Source organism: Heterocephalus glaber, unplaced genomic scaffold, assembly GCF_053883595.1.
Source record: "Heterocephalus glaber isolate CG9 unplaced genomic scaffold, H.glaber_assembly_v1.0 deba00000281, whole genome shotgun sequence".
Lineage (NCBI taxonomy): Eukaryota > Metazoa > Chordata > Mammalia > Rodentia > Bathyergidae > Heterocephalus > Heterocephalus glaber.
In genome coordinates this window covers 28583794-28600200 of record NW_028258139.1, presented here as the reverse complement: position 1 = coordinate 28600200, position 16407 = coordinate 28583794, and the positions used below count along the sequence as shown (strand labels likewise).

General features: G+C 43.2%; 1 pseudogene; it reads left to right on the top strand.

Moving 5' to 3' along the window:
• Positions 1-1167: 1167 nt before the first annotated feature.
• Positions 1168-3387, top strand: LOC101706421 (heat shock protein HSP 90-beta pseudogene; annotated as a pseudogene).
• The last annotated feature ends 13020 nt before the right edge of the window (positions 3388-16407 follow it).

Below are 16407 nucleotides of genomic sequence, written 5' to 3'. Positions count from 1 at the left end.
TTTGGTCCTTCTTAGTGTTGGTGGTAATGGAAAAGTGTATTCTAAAGTCCACATGGAATTACAAGGGACCCTAATAGCTAAAATGCCATTGAAAAAAACCCCAATTAGATTCATTTTACATTTGAAAATCCATGTAATTCACCAGAATAACAGAATTAAAAAGAAAAAAAAAGGAAGAGTACTCTCAATATATACCAACCCTCCTCTCAAGAAAAGAACAACATCAGTGAAAAACATATTAGGCAAAATCCAGTATCTTCCCATAATAAAATCCTTCAATAAGATAGCACTAGAAAGTTTTCTCAATGCCAGAGAAAACACCAATGAAAAACCTAATGTGAACATTGTACATAATACTGAAAAACAGAATACTTTCCCTCTAAGATTAATAATGAAGCAAAGATATCCACTATTTCTATTTAAGTAGAGGACCTCACCTCTATTTAACTGGAGGCCCTAACTAATGTTATATATACAAACAATAAAATAAAAAAGATGTTTTGAAGTGTTAAAAAGAAGAAATAAAAGTCTCTACTTGTAGATTATATGATCAGCTATGTAAAAATCCCAAGGATTCTTAAAAAAAGAAATAAAAAGTTAAAGTGAGCTTATCAAACTGCAGGATAAATGGTCAGTTCAGGAAAATCAATTGTATTTCTACATAATAGCAGAAGACAATTAGAAATTGAAATGAAGCCAAAGAATGTCATTTAAAGTTGCCTCAAATCTTGAAAACACCTAGGGATAAACTTGTCAAAAGATTAGCAATGTAGGCACAGAATATGTCAAAATATTTCTGGAAAATATACCATGTTTATTGACTGAAAGGCTTATCACTGCTAAGAATGCCAATTATTTGAAAATCAACCTATACTTTCAAAGCAATCCCTATCAAAATCCAAATAAGCCCTCTGCAGAGTTTGACCAGCTGGTATTAAAATTTACATGGATGTCCCATTGATCCAGATTAGCCAAAAGTTAAAAAGAAAACAAAGTTGGAAGTGGTATACTTTTTAATTTCATAACTTGAAGACTTATTATGGTGTTGTAGAAATAAAAGTGTAGTACTGGTACTCAAGGTAGACATATTTATCAATAGAACAAAATAGAGACAAGAATAGCTTCTTCTGAGTCACCCCCGTGCAGCTCAGGTTCTGTGAGTGTGTCAGACCTGGTCCATGCCCTTTCTCACTTGTATTCCATCCCTTTGCAGTCAAGATGCCTGAGGAGATGTACCATGGAGAGGAGGAGGTGGAGACTTTCACCTTTCAGACAGAAATTGCCCAGCTCATGTCTCTCATCATCAATACCTTCTACTCCAACAAGGAAATTTTCCTTCGGGAGTTGATCACTAATGCTTCTGATACCTTGGACAAGATCCACTATGAGAACCTGACAGACCCTTCCAAGTTGGACAGTGGCAAAGAGCTGAAGACTGACATATCCCCAACCCTCAGGAGCGAACCCTGACTTTGGTGGACACTGGCATTGGTATGACCAAGGCTGACCTCATAAACAACTTGGGAACCATTGCCAAGTCTGGCACAAAAGCATTCATGGAGGCTCTTCAGGCTGGTGCAGACATCTCCATGATTGGGTAGTTTGGTGTTGGATTTTACTGGCCTATCAGGTGGCAGAGAAAGTGGCTGTGATCACAAAGCACAATGATGATGAGCAGTATGCCTGGGAGTCTTCTGCTGGGGGATCATTCACTATCCGAGCTGACCATGGGGAGCCCATTGGCAGAGGCATGAAGGTGATCCTCCACCTCAAAGAAGACGAGACAGGGTACTTGAAGGAGAGGCGGGTGAAAGAAGTGGTGAAGAAGCACCCACAGTCCATAGGCTATCCCATCACCCTATTTGGAGAAGGGACGAGAGAAGGAAATCAGTGATAATGAGGCAGAGGAAGAGAAGGGTGAGAAAGAAGAGGAAGATAAGGATGATGAGGAGAAGACCAAGATTGAAGACATAGGTTTAGATGAGGAGGACGACACTGGTAAAGATAGGAAAATGAAAACCAAGAAGATTAAGGAGAAATACATTGATCATGAGGAACTGAACAAGACCAAGCTAATTTGGACCAGAAACCCTGGTGACATCACTCAGGAGGAATATGGAGAATTCTACAAGAGCCTCACCAATGACTGGGAACACCATCTGGCAGTCAAGCACTTCTCTGTAGAAGGTCAGCTGGAATTCAGGGCATTGTTATTCATTCCTCGGCTGGCTCCTTTTGACCTATTTGAGAACAAGAAGAAGAAGAACAGCATCAAACTGTATGTCCGTCGCATGTTCATCATGGACAGTTCCGATGAGTTGATCCCCAAGTACCTAAACTTCATTCGTGGTGTGGCTGACTCAGAGGACCTGCCCCTGAACATCTCCCGAGAAATGCTCCAGCAGAGCAAGATCTTGAAAGTCATCCACAAAAAGATTGTTAAGAAATGCCTTGAGCTCTTTGAATTGGCAGAAGATAAAGAGAACTACAAGAAATTCTATGAGGCATTCTCAAAAAATCTGAAGCTTGGAATCCATGAGGACTAAACTAACAGGCGACACCTTTCTGAACTGCTGTGCTATCATACTTCTTAGTCTGGAGATGAGATGGCATCCCTGTCTGAGTACATGCCTCACATGAAGGAGATGCAGAAGTCCATCTACTACTTCACTGGCAAGAGCAAGGAGCAGGTGGCCAACTCTGCCTTTGTGGAGCGTGTGTGGAAATGGGGCTTTGAGGTGGTGTACATGGCTGAGCCTATCTATGAATACTGCATACAGCAGCTCAAGGATTTTGATGGGAAGAGCCTGGACTCTGTGATCAAAGAAGGCCTGGAGCTGCCTGAGGATGAGGAGGGAAAAAAAAAGGTGGAGGAAAGGAAGGCCAAGATTGAGAACCTGTGCAAACTCATGAAGGAAATCTTAGATAAGAAGGTTGAGAAGGTGACAATCTCCAAGAGACTTGTGTCTTCACCTTGCTGCATCGTGACTAGCACCTATGGCTGGACAGCCAACATGGAGTGGATCATGAAGGCCCAGGCTTTCTGAGACAACTCTACCATGGGTTACATGATGGCCAAGAAGCACCTGGAGATCAATCCTGACCACCCCATTGTGGAGACACTGCTGCAGAAGGCTGAAGCTAACAAGAATGACGAGGCCGTCAAGGACCTGGTGGTGCTGCTGTTTGAGACAGCACTACTGTCTTCTGGCTTCTCCCTGGAGGACTCCCAGACCCACTCGAAACTGTATCTACTGCATGATCAAGCTGGGCCTGGGCATTGATGAAGATGAGGTGACCGCAGAGGAGCCCAGAGCTGCTGTTCCGGATGAGATCCCTCCCCTTGAAGGGGATGAGGATCCATCTCGGATGGAAGACGTTGATTAGGAGCTTGCACTGTAGGAAACCTGTGCCCTCTGTATAGTGTCCCCATGGCTCCTCCAGCAGCCTGAGTGGTCCTGTCCCACCTCGCTCTCTCTGCTGATGTCTAGTGGTTTCTCCTGCCCTGTGTGGAAAGCAGGGAGCAAGGGCCTCAAGCCCCACCCTTCCATAATTTGACAGCAGGGTTGGATGTTGTGTATTGTGATCATATTTTTTGTTTATTTTGTTCTGAAATTAAAAGTATGCAAAAGAAAGAAGATGAAGTTTTATACAAAAAAAAAAAAAAAGAAATAGGTTCTTCATTACTCAAGGCTGCTGCCAGTTGAGCATATGTGAACCTGAGAATTTCTGCTGTCCCCAAACTGCAATGTCAACATCTTTAATTTGAATTCTAGCAAGGAATGAAACTATCATGTCTACATTGTCTCTGACTGAATGATATTCAAGAAGTGCTAAACAGCACCTTGGGGCTTTGGGAGAGTTATCTTTATGAAAGCTATCTAGTGGAAAAAGGAGGGGGAATATCATGGTGTATCTGTCCCACGACCACTTCAGAGTAGCTCATTTTTCATCTGCTTTATTTATTGTGTTTCCCCACACAATATTGGTAGACATGTAAAAACTTGTATTGAAATCATTCTTTAAAAATTATTTTAAGAGTCTCCAGTGGTTAGAAAGGCCTGGACAGAAACCCCTCTCTTACTTCCCTTTACCTTAATCCTCCTTTATGATCTCTGAAAGCCATGTGTGAAGGCTGTCCTTCTATAATGGTAACAAGACTTGTAAGTCAGTGTTGTCTAGAATTGACAATACATTTAAGCCTTGTGAGGACACAGAACACCTGTGCAGTAGGTAGTGTCATTTGTAGGATTCCTGTTTTTCAAGTGAAAAACTGAGATAGAGAGGTTAGGCTTCAACCAGTGGTAGTACAGCTGCGAAAAACTCAGCTTTTTCTTATCCAAACTATTATTCTTGGTCTCTGCAGTTTAGTTCATTTCATCCTCAAATACTTCAAATATGCTTCCATTTTCAGTTGTGGCAGGTGAGAAATTTAGAAGTTGCCGCTTCATCCTAACAGTAAGTAAAAAAAAAACAAACTGAAAAATTAACTCTGACTCCCAGAAGAGAAATGAGACCAGCAACCCAATTTCAGGCTCCAGAACTGGAAAGACAGGCAGAGATGGGAAGAGGATGGAAGGGTGGAGACAGGCGGACCAGTTACTGTGCAGAAACCCTCAGAGAATCAATCTTGGCAGGGACCAGGATCAGGGTGGAGAAGCTTGAACATTGACGAAGTGCTGGGGATTCAGTGTGGATGAGTGTGAGAGAATAAAATTCTTAGGGGGAGAGGTGGCACATGCCTGTAATCCCAGCAATCTGGGAGGCTGAGGAGGATCACAAGTTTCAGCCCAGCCTGCAAGTTTAGGACTTTCTCAAAAATGTAGCTCAAGGCAAGCATCTCAGGTTCAATCCTCAGTACTGGAACAAACACCTCTACAATGAACAAGTAAAAAACCCCCTAGGTGGACTCAGTCATGAGTATGTGCAGGAGGAAGGCTCTTATCACCAGGTCCTCTCAGTGAATGCCAGGAAAATTCTGTTAGTGCTTCTGTCAGCAGAGGAGGAAGGAATCCTTTGGAAATGTGGCACAGCACTCTATTTGTCTGTGCGGAGTTTGCCCTCGGGAGGAACTATGAAACTAGAGCCCATCTAGGGCCAGGGAAATGCCCAGCTCCACCAGTGCTTGTGTTCCACTTGGAGGAAGAGAAAAGTCGTTGCCAGCCTGCTGTAGTCATATCGTCCCATCCACTGAGCGGCCTCTGAAGAGCAGCTGCATAACAACCTGGGCTTAGCCTCAGCCTGAGACGTAATCACAGGGCTGTAGAGTGCTTCTCTCCAGAATCATGCCACCACACTATTAAAAGCCTACTTACAATGATTTCTTTTGTCCATGCATCATGTTCAGCTACCAAGAAAAATTCTTTTTTTTGCTTAAATTCTTTTATTGGCAAATTTTAGGTATACAATGCATCTACATTTGTCATTGGGTGCTTGTACCTGTACATGATGTGTCTTAGTTCTAATTTTTTCCCCATTATCTGTGCGAACTTTGCCCCCTCCACCCTTCCCTAGTTACAAAGACTTTGTTTCCATTTTTTTCTTTTCTCATAATTTTTCCTTTCCCTTCTTTCCTTTCCCCTTCCCCTCCCACTTCTCCTACCCCTTTGGACCTTTTCTTCCTATTTCAAATTATCAATTATTCATTTTAATCATTTTAATCCTTATCTGCACTTTCAGTTTCTCACACTAGAGATACTATTTGGTATTTACACATGTGTGTTCTGTTTATTTCACTTAAGAGTATGGCCTCAATGTGCATCCATTTAGCTATTAATGTCTCTGGTTTCTCATTCTTTATGGCTGAGTAGTACTCCATTTCATAAAAAACCACATCTTCTTTATCCAGTCTTCAGTTGATGGGCACTTGGGCTGTTTCCAAGCTTTAGCCATTACAAACTGTGCTGCGCTAAACATGGGTGCACATATATTGCTGTGGTATGATTCTTTTAATTCTTTTGGGAAGATACCCAGCAGGGGAATAGCTGGGTCAAATGGGACCTCTAGCCCTAGTTCTCTGAGGTATCTCCATACAGTCTGCACTCCCACTAACAATAGAGAAGGGTTCCTTTCTCCCCACACCCCCACCAGCATTTGTTATTGGTTGATTTCTTGATAGCAGCCATTCTTTCTGGGGTGAGGTGGAATCTCAGTGTTGTTTTCATCTGCATCTCTGGAATGACCAGTGATGTTGAACATTTTTTCATATGCTTATTTGCTACTTTTACTTCTTTGTCTGAAAAATGTCTGTTCATTTCAGATGCCCATTTTTGGATTGGGTCTTTAAATTTGGGGGGTCTGATCTTTTTCAGAAGAGATCTAGAATAGCAACAGCAATTCTAGGCAACAAAGACATGGCTGGGAGTATCACAATCCCCAATTTGAAACTATACTACAAAGCTACTGTGATAAAAACATCATGGTACTGGCAAAGAAACAGACCCAAAGATCAGTGGAATAGATTAGAAGATGCAGAAACAACTCCAGACACACTCAGCCACCTCATCTTTGACAAAGGAGCCAAACACCCTCACTGGAGGAAAGATAGCTTATTTAATAAATGATGTTGGAAAAACTGGATTTCAACCTGCCAAAGATTAAAACTAGACCTGTACCTATCACCGTGCACTAAACTAAGATCGAAGTGGATTAAAGATCTAAATATTAAGACAGAAACACTAAACTTGCTGGAAGATAAGTTAGGTTGTACTCTTGATGACATTGGCATAGGAAAAGACTTTATGAGCAAAACCTGAGCAGCATGGGAACTGGCACAAAGAATCAACAACTGGGATCTTATCTTATTAAAAACTTCTGCACTGCAAGAGAAACCACCACCATAGCTAAGAGATAGCTTACAATGCGGGAAAAAAATTTTAGCAGCTGTACCTCAGACAAAGGACTACTATCTAGAATACATAAAAACTGAAAAAAATTCTAAGACATAGCAAAAAGTAACATGTTTAAGGTGTTTGGGAGGTTTAGGAGTAGGGCTGAACAATAGGGCACTGCTGCCTAAACCTGGCTAAGGCTTGCTTTGATCTCCCGGACTACCTGAGGATGTCCTGTCACCACTTTGGATCTATGATTGGTGGAACAGTGTCATCCTGCATCAGGGTGGGTTCTAAATGCAACATAGTTGGCATCCTTCTAAAAGGGAAACTTGGACACACAGAACAGACACCCAGACTCAGTGTGAGAAGACTCTGTGACTACAGAGGTAGCGCTTGGAGTGAGGAGGCTGAAAGCTGAGAAGTTTGATGCATTAGTAGCGACCCTAAGGAGCTAGAAAGCATGAAAGTGTCCTCCCCTCTGGCTTCTGAGGCAGCATGGCCCTGCACATCTTGATTTCAGACAACAGCAAGATAATACATTATTGTTGTTTTAAGCCACTCAGTTTGTGGTTCTTTGTCTTGCACCTCCAGGAAGCTAAGTGGCCTCTACTTCCACTTTGAACACAGCAGTCTCTGGAGTAAAGATAACTAGAGATCTGAGGGCATTTGCAATAGTTTCCCAAGAGCAGTGATGGTGAACTTTTAGAGACTGAGAGCTGAGCTGTAGCCCCAAACCGACTTATTTATCACAAAGTGCCAAAATTGCAATTACACCTACATACTGAGGTTTTAGTTTGGAAAAAAGCAACTCTACATTAACATCCTTTGTCTTAAAAACACAATAACATGGGCAGAAGTGCGAAGTGTTCCTCACCATTGGCCCGCCCTAGACCACCCAGGCAGGCACGTGCTTACCAAAGGTGGATTAGCGAACCTGAGAATTATGCAGAAACTGCACAGAGCTCCACTGCCAAGAAATACTGCAGAGAATATGAGGCTTGGAAGCAAGAGATGGGGTCTCATGTCCAGTGTGTTGCTTTCTAAACAGGAGGCCCACTCTCTCCATGCTTCTCCCTCTCCTATCAAAACAGCATCATTTCCTGATTCTCAGAGGGAAACGGTGTCTGGCAACAATGCAATGGCAATGTGTTGCACTATTCAATCTATTGTTGTAGAGGGCTAGGGAATTATAAAAATCTCTCTCTTTTTCTGGCAAGCTAGAGTCTTCAGGTATGAAGCCAGGAAAGCAAAGGTTTGTTTTCCTTTTGAGATTTAGTTTCTTTTTCTTAACAGCAGAAATTCCAGGTTTGGTTTGGTTATTGTCCCGGCTTGTTTAAACTTCCAACCTTTCATAAAAGTGTACAATGCCATCATAAACATCAAAGCTGGGAATAGGAAGGAATCCTCATTTCTATTTCAAATGGAAGAACCAGCTGTTTGAAAACAATGAAGGGCCATGACCCAGAATTTGTCTGTTGGCCTTCAGAGCCATGTACCTCTTTGCCCAGTTCTCTGCATGTGGGAGAACACACAGAGAAAACTGAGAGATATCAGAAGAGTCCCTAGGCACTGGGGGCTGCTGAAGACAGGAAGTCAGAAGGCGGGTGTTTCCCCTTCCACTCTTCACTTCCTGGCAGTGTGTGGCCAGGGCTATGCCTTCTCTGGGATTTCATCACCTCTTCTCCCACCCTCCAACTCTTCCTCCAGGGACCTTGCATCTGTCCTGGAGCCACTGATCCCAGCTCCCACTTTTTTGTCCTGGATGCTGCTCTGGCACCCTAGCCTCCAGTCCATTTTGCCTCAGGCCTAGGAATGAGAGTGGCTTCCTAGAATTCCACATCTTTTTGCTTCCCCTTGGCTCTTCCATCCATTTCTCCACCTTTCCAACTAACTCCCAGTATTAATTAACGTCCATGTCTATTTAATTTACCTGTTTTTTTATTTATCTGGATGAACCTATGTTTAATCATCAAGTTAAATTATTATGTCTCTGTATGGAAAAATGCATAAATATTTCTAATTTTTTGACCCTATTGATTTGGAACAGGCTAATTACCCTTAATATACATGATACCTTTGAAAACAACATCCATATAATTATTCACCCTGACATAAATCCACGTAACATTGGCGCACATGAAGAAGTCTTTACTTATATTCTTTCTCTGTGTTTTGAGGACATTTGTGAAAACAAACTCAGAGTTGGCAGAGGTGGTTGGCAAATAGCAGAAGAAGAGGTGCATGGTATTTTCAGTCTCCTTGGGAGGTGGAAATGTTTCAGAACATAATCAAAGTACACCCCAGGCTTTCTTAACTGGACAACTCTGCCTTGTCCTAACAAAATCCAGCTCAAATATTTCTGCCTCTCACAGATAGTGCTAGCTGTTCACCAGATTCATGTTCTTCTCTTCTCAATGTCGGTTACTTATACTTCCCAGCCTCCTGCAATGGTAGGTGTAGTCCTAAGCCTTAGTTCTAGGCATGGAATATAAGCAGAAGGGATATGACATTTGTTGAGTTGGCCTATCCAAACTTGCTCCTCTTCTGTCAAGGAGAAACACCTGTTGGTGCTAGCAGCTCCATGATGAAGGTGGGACAGCTTCTGCCAGTCCAGGTCCTTGAAACACCCCAAGGTGGAGAATCAGTCTTCTGGCCCATTCATCTACCCTGTTCTACTAAGTGAGAGGAAATTAACTTATTTTGAGCCATTATTCAGTTGAGCTGTGTATAGTCTAGCATCTAGCATCTAGGTAAAACTAATATTCCCATCTGAAAGGTCTTCATTATCTCTGACAGAATTAGTAGTTCCTAATTTTGCTTTTCCCTGTTTCATTTTGTCCATACCTCTAAGGAAGCTCTTATCAAATTGGATGGAGTGTCATACCTGCCTTGAATAAGACTTTCACAAGCAAACAGGCCACTCTCAGCAAATAACAGGCTATTCTCAGTAAATAGGACAGACAGCCATAAAGAGAGTTTAGGGTGGAGTATAAAATCTCCCGGGTGACAAGGAGTCTAGTGATTGTCTGAAACCTGCACTGACAACCCTTGGACCCTCAGTCATAAACATTCCTTATGATCATAGCCCCTTCCCCAAAATGTCTAAAAATGTAGTTTTCTTTCCCAGCCACCTGCTGAAATATGCCCCTGATTTCAGTCTCTGTTCACACCTGGTCTGGCAGAAGTCTTTTTTCTCACAAAGTGTTCTCTGAATGCCCTCACACATGCCATCGATGATAACGTTTTGGTGCCAAAACCCAGGATACGGTACTCTCCTTGGAGAGTTTGAGTTGTACACCCTACCTCAAACACTCTACTGAGGCTGTCTGGCAGCACAGGTCTCTGGATTCTGCTTCAGCATGCCAGGCAAGCTCGCCAGCTCTCCTCTTCCAGCAGGCTTCAGACCAGGTAAGGTCTTTTCCCTACCACAGCCACCTCAGCCCTGCTTTTCCACTTCCCGTGCCTCTCCCTCTCCTTCCTCTCTACCCTGAGTCTTTAATAACTGCCCCTGTCATTGTTGATCTCTTTCTCCCTCTCTTCTCCATGCTGTACTTTTAAGAGCCCACTCCTTGGGTACCGCCAGTGCTGCTGCTGCTACTGCCACCAGCTTCAACGGCTCCATAATTCTGCCCTCTCTTCTCTTCAGCTTCTCCCTCCCCTTACCCACCAGGACTGAGAGAGGTTTGACCTGCTTTTCTGTGCTGTTTTAAACCCAGCACTGGTCACTGAAATCTCAGGAAATAGCTGTCTCCTTTTGGTAATAACCAGCCGAGGTGGAGATGGCCTTATTCACCATTCACCCACATCCTGCCACAGCCTTGGTCACAGGTGGAGGTGTCTATTGTTGCCCCTGTTGCTGTTCTGTCACGCTGGGTGTGACAAGAAAAAAATTCTCTCTCTCTGCCTTAACAAGAGACCTTCCTTTTTCTATTTTTCCTTCTTCCCCTTTAGCATGCCTATTCAATAATCGGAAATCTCTCCACCTGCACCCTGATCTGAAGCCTGAATGCCTGGCATTTTTCTGTAACATACATGGCCACATTATAAACTGGAAAATGGCTCTCAGTGGCCAGAAAATGGCACTTTTGACTTCTCCAGCTTTCAGGAGACACCTACTGCCAGAGGCTGAGCAGATGGTGAGAGTTTCCCTATGTTCAGGCACTCTTTCTACTTCCTATCATGCCTACTTTGTGCTCTTCCCGTGAACTTTCTCCAACCCTTCTCTCCCTTCCATCTAAACCACCTCTACCTGACAAGGATTCCTCCTCTTTAAGAACAGATCCAGCTGACCTCGCTGTCCCGGGCTGTTCCGAGTGCTTCCTCCCCAGCCGCAGGCCTGCTCCCTTCCTTCCCCAGAGCCTGCCCTGTGACTAAAGGCACTGCTGCTACCCCTCTCCCTCCCTTTCTGAGCCTGCTGTCACTTCTAGTCAGCTCCTGGTTGAGTCCTCTGCTCTACTCCCCCTGGCAAAGCCCCCATCTACCCAATGCTGGCCTCTGGACCTGACCCTCCTCCCTACGCTGTGCCTAATCCAACACTGCCTCATACCTGGGTTCAGACTGCAGTTCATTCATAGCACCCAGTTATTTGTTCACAATGCTCTTTCTTGCTTTGACCAGAACAAGCTTCACAGGACCCAAACAGAGAAGAACCCTCATTTATTTTTGAACCCCCAAGGTTGAGCATTAAATATGGAGCGCAGGAGATCTCAGCTACTGTATGATGGACAGAATGGACTGGAATTGGGCTCCCACCCAGATTCTTGCTTTCCCAGAGTGTGCCAGGCTGAAAACTTGTCTCCGAATCTTGACTTTTTATCCAACACCCTCTGTTGCCTGTCAAGCCCATCACCGCATCCATCTGCCCACCTATTTGCAGTTTTAACTTGAAATCTGTATCTCACCTGCCCCGTTCCACTGTCACCACCACCACATTTCTGCTGTATGTCTGGTCGCTGGGTTTTGCAGGCATCAGTCTCAGTATGGCAGAGGATCTTACAATATCCTGGGGAATAAAAGCAAGTGCATTAGCACATGGTTGATTATTCCTGAATTTATGCCTTAGCTATGTTATTTAACTGGAAGAATGATCTAACTAATCTGAAGTCATCTTGGTCCTAAATTTAACTTTGGGTTGTTATAATCTGGATTAAACAAACTAATACCCTTGGACACTCATGAGTCCTGAAGGCAGAAACAAATACAATTCAGTGAAATGAGTTGTTTGTTTGTTTGTTGGTTGGTACCAGGGATTGAACTCGGAACCTTGTGCTTGCAAGGCAGGAAGTAGAACCACTGAACTAAATCCTAACCCTGTGAAATGAATTTTTGAGGGTCTTTAGCTATGGCGTAGAAGGAACAGTACAACAGCAGAACATAGCCTTATATTCTTTTCGTAAAGGGTAGAAGCTTTCCTTCCTCCCTGTCTTCCCCATCCTTTCCTCCATTTTTTCTTTCCCACATTTATTTATTTCATTTTTTGTGGTGCCCAGTATTGAACCCAGGACCTTGCATACACTAGGGACATTTTTAGTTTCTAGTTACCTCACTGGTATTTTGATGTTAAGAATTGTAGAGGTATCTATCCTATTCCATTGAAAAGTATCTGTATCATAAAATATGAGGGCTGGAATATGCTATTCCATTCATGTCAGCTAGTTGTTCCTGCTATGTTGAGGGTTATGGACCTGATGAAATGCATTTTCAAAGTTGTGGTCTCTCTCGCCCTCTCTCTCTCACACACACACACTTTACACATAATTGTAATGGTTTAAGTATTCCCTGGAGGTTATCTATGAAGTCTAATTCAGCCATGGAAAGCCATTAATAAAACTCTTCTCTATACAAGAAAATCTGTGTGGTGTTAGATACGAATTTTACTCCATAGCACATGAAGTGCAATAAATGCCACATGTACTCATTGGTCAATTTCTCCAAATAAAGTGCTACCTACATCCAGCTCTTACACATTCTGCTTGTTTAAAAAATGATGCATCTCCTGCTTCACCAAGAAGCCTACCTTATCCATTTCCCAGGACGTGTAATGGTCCTAAAGTCTTACAAAGTGCAGATCCCCAGGGGAGTTCACATTACTTCCTGCTAGTGAGCCTCATGTTTCCATGTGGCAGCCAACTGTATGGCTGTCCTGCCAAGCAAGGTTAGGTATCTTTCAACATGAGCTCACACTGCAGAGTTCTGTCACATCAGTGCCACCAAGCCACCCTTTGGAGGTATTGTTACCTCTTTGAGAAACAAAAGTTGTGACAATACATAAAGGTGGGGACACTGCTTACTGAGTAACTCTTCAAGCCTCCAAACTTCAAATCCATTCCCAATTCCAGAGAAGAAACTCTGAAAGGCTGCTCACTCTGCAGTTCTCATTACCTCCTACTGGGAGGGTTTGACACAAATCTCACTATTTAGGCTTTTACAGAGATCTGTATTTGAGCACTCAGACTCTGGAGCCAGACTATCTGGGTTCAAGTTGCTACTCTAATACTTCCTAACTCTTATGAATGTGTTAGTTTTCTAGGATTGGTGTAATAACTTAGCAGAAGCTTGGTGACTTAATAAAAATTTATTATCTCTGTTTTGGAGGCTATAAGCCCAAATCAAGTGTCATCAGGGTTGGTCCTCCTGGAGGCTTTGAAGTAGCATGTTCTGTCATGTTTCTTTCTTTCTCAACTTTCTCCTAGTTTCTGGTGTCTGTGGGCAATGTTTGGTTTTCTTTGTCTTGTAGATGTGTCACTCTAATTGCTGCCTTGGTCTTCCCATTATTTCATCTCTCTGGGTTTCTCTTCTCTTTTCTTCTGGTGTAAAGATATTTGTCCAATGCAGAGTCCACTCTCAGCCAAGATGATCTCATCCTGAGATTCTCAATGATGTCTTCAAAGGGCTTTCCAGTGGTAGAAATGTCAACTATCTAGTAGGTAACCATTTACTCACTCATCTCCCTCAAAAGACTGAAATTGCAAGTAATATGACACCAGAGGGAAACCAGAAAGTATATTGAGGAAACCAGAGCTGCACCTGTGTTTATCACAGAGAATTTAATACAGGGAATTGGTAAATCGGGGGAGACTGAGAGAAGCAGAAAGGAGTGACTGAGATGATGCAGACTTTAACTGCAAGGAGCAACCCCACTCCCCGTGCTGAACACAGCAAAGGGTTGGGGCCTTGTGGGGTTCAGAGTCAAGCCTCTGAGCCGAGCTGACCTGAGGCGCTGCTGCGTCGGCGCTGCGTCTCGGGGCCTGGCAGAAGCTCCCGAGCTGAGCCTGAACCTCAGAGAAGGTGTCACGACCCATCTTTCACTAGTGCTTCTCCCAAGTGGACGATAAGGTTGGTTCTGGGAGTGTGAGAAAAACTAGAAATTGAGTAGAATCAGCGGATTCGACTCAACCCAACTGTCACTCCTGGGACGAGGAACAATTTGCTGGCTGGCAGGGGCACACAGAAAGGGTGGGGCGCCTCGTCTCCTCTCGGGTTTCCCACTCCCCTTCTGGGGCCTTCTCTGGAAGACCCTGATAAGAAAGCAGCTGGTGAGGTCAAGTGCGGCTTGCAGAGTCCCAGCTGACTGTTGAGAAGGGAAGAGTGGAGGTGCCCTTGGAGACGTGTGGCAAGGGCCCAATGATTAGCATTTAGTGACTATGTGACTAGCGTATGTAGTACTTCCATCCACCCCCGGAATGGTGTATGTGTAGAATATGCATATATTATATGGAGTAATGCATGATATAATAGACCTTCGACAACATAAACTACTAAAGTGACAAAAATTAAGTCCCCCAGTGCCAAGAAATGAATAAACACCAAGGTAATTATTTGAAGTAAGGTCAATACACCTTAAAGATTTTAGTCTTTTATAATATGAACTACCATGCAAATCTTGGGGTTAGAATTTAAAACACTCTAAGCTACCTGGAATACTGGTTTGCTATGGCTTGTATTACATTACTCTTCTCTGAAATTCATTTTAGAATTTAATTCTCATTGTGAGGTATTAGGGGGTGGAGACTTGACCCAATTATGCCGGACATCTTTGGACACTGATCAGAATTCAAAGCCATGATTGAATATGGCGCCCCTGGAAGGCAGAGTCGGGAATACACACTCAAGCATGCTTCTCTCTGAAAGTGATGCTCCGTATGCCTCAGGACTCTGACAGCAAGAAGGCTGCACTAGATGCGGTTCCTCAACTTTGCACCTCCAGAACCATGGGACGAATCTAACCGCATTTTGTTAATACTCAGACTGTGATATATTGTCATTTGCATCAGAAAACGAATTAGTACATGAATGAAATCTTAAAGGTGTGTATTACACCAAGTATAAATGTTACACTTAGACTAAAAAAATGCACAATTAGCAAAGAAATTTTTTATGTGCCTACATAGCACAAGAGAGGATCCATGCATTTTAGCCTATTCCAATCATAATATTAATAAACAATGTGATACAGCTACCAAAAATAAATGAGACCATTTTCTGCAGTGCCTAAATCAAGCAATAACTCATCTCTCATCTGCAATGGTTAGGTAACAGTTGGGATGTTTTTTCAACTTGGGGTATTTTATTATCACAGGAACTTTCAAAAACTGAACTTACTGAGACAAAAATGACTGCCTGCCGTGATGAACAGAATCACACACTCTGCCGGCCTGTCTAGCCACCTCAGTGGCCTCAGAATTAGAGTGATCACTTTTCAACCCGGCTCTCCGACCCAGCCAGCCATTCATTACCACCTGCAGCAGGGTGGCCTTTCCCAGAACACAAATGTGCCTGTGTCACACAGGTACCTGGATGGAGTTCATCCCACAGCTCTTGGGATGATATTAGTCACTAATGTGACTCCTCAAATCCTCGTGTTCCTGTGCCCGCCTATGTCTTTAGACAGCCAGTCACAGGTACACGAGGTGTACCCGCCCCCAGCCAGCTGTTGCTGATGCTTACCCCTGACCTCTGAGCCTTCTATCCCCTTCCTGGCTCACTTTTCTGCCTCCAGCCTGTTACATTCTTGCTCTATACCCACCCTTTCCCTGCTGCTCCTGCTCGGTCTTCTTGTGGTCAACTCAGGCTTTACTTACTTGGAAACTCTTCCTTGGCAGCCTCTCCCCAGATTGCTGAGATGTAGCATCTCCTTGTTGCTTTACTAACACTCAGAGTTTCCACTATGTCAGAACATATCACATACTGCTGTAATTGCCATTCACTTAACCTTCAACTAGCCAGAAACCTATATAACATGCAGTGCAGTTTGCTTCCTCACTATTTTACCTCCACTGCATGGTATTCAGTGCAACATGGTGCCATGCAAGTATTCTTTGTTGAATAAAAGATGAAAAAAATTGAATGGATGAAGGATATTTGCCAATAGGAGTGTGGAAACAATTCCACATTATAAAGCTTTATACATTGATTTTTCCATTTAGACAAGAAATCAGAATTAGGAACAATGGGTAGAAGTGAACTAAAAGTAGATTTTCATTCAACACAAGGGCTTCATATAAATTGGAACAATCTGAAAATTCAGGATAATAGTTTTGGAAATAAGGTAAAGTTTCCCTGTTGTGGAAAGTGT